At 39.7% G+C, this 774-nt stretch overlaps 1 non-coding gene across 1 annotated transcript; it reads left to right on the top strand.

Annotated features, from left to right (window-relative positions):
• Positions 1-273: 273 nt before the first annotated feature.
• LOC135271807 (U1 spliceosomal RNA) lies at positions 274-433 on the top strand. The gene has a single exon (XR_010339938.1). It is a non-coding gene; the product is annotated as a U1 spliceosomal RNA (small nuclear RNA).
• The last annotated feature ends 341 nt before the right edge of the window (positions 434-774 follow it).

Raw genomic sequence — 774 nt, forward strand, 5'->3', positions numbered from 1 at the left:
GGGCTCCTAAGCATATATATACAAGAGAAATGTGTACACCCACCCACCAAAAGATGTGTAATACAAGGTTCCTAGCAGTGTTACTCATAATAGACAAAATCCGAAAACCACCAAACTGTTCCTCAACGGCAGAATGGATATGCAAATTCTGAGTCATTCATCACAGCAGGTTGAATTCATAACAACTCATTCATTCATCAACAGGATGAAGCCCTGCACCTCACAATACAGGATGACCTCATCAACCCAACATCAAGTGAAAGAATCCCAATGATACTTCCTTGGCAGGGGAGGTACCATGATCATGAAGATGGATTTCCTAGGGTGAGGCTAATCGATTGCACTCTGGATGTGCTGACCCCTGCAATTTCCCCAAATGTGGGAAACTCCACTACATAATTTGTGGTAGTCGAGGACTGCATTCACACCTGAAAAAAAAAGAATCCCGAGGCAAAGAGTGCCTACTTATTCTGTGATGACATCCTGTGAAATACAAAAGTAGGCAAAACCAATCTATGATCTTAGAAAACCAATCTATGATCTTAGGAGAGTGATTATCCTGAGAAAGGAAGGAGGGGGTATATGGAGAGGGAATAGAATGTGGGTTTTGATGCAAAATGCCTTGTTCTTTTTGGTGATTATGTGAATGTTCACACTGTCTGGTACTTCAAACAAGCTAATGAACATGGTGTGTGTATGTTTTGTAGAAATGTTATATTTTATTGCAGTTTATGGAAAGAATGAAAAATGCCAGGAAATATATTAATCTAATCT

Source organism: Aotus nancymaae, unplaced genomic scaffold (assembly GCF_030222135.1).
Source record: "Aotus nancymaae isolate 86718 unplaced genomic scaffold, 86718_ANA_hifiasm-v0.15.2.pri h1tg000090l, whole genome shotgun sequence".
NCBI lineage: Eukaryota > Metazoa > Chordata > Mammalia > Primates > Aotidae > Aotus > Aotus nancymaae.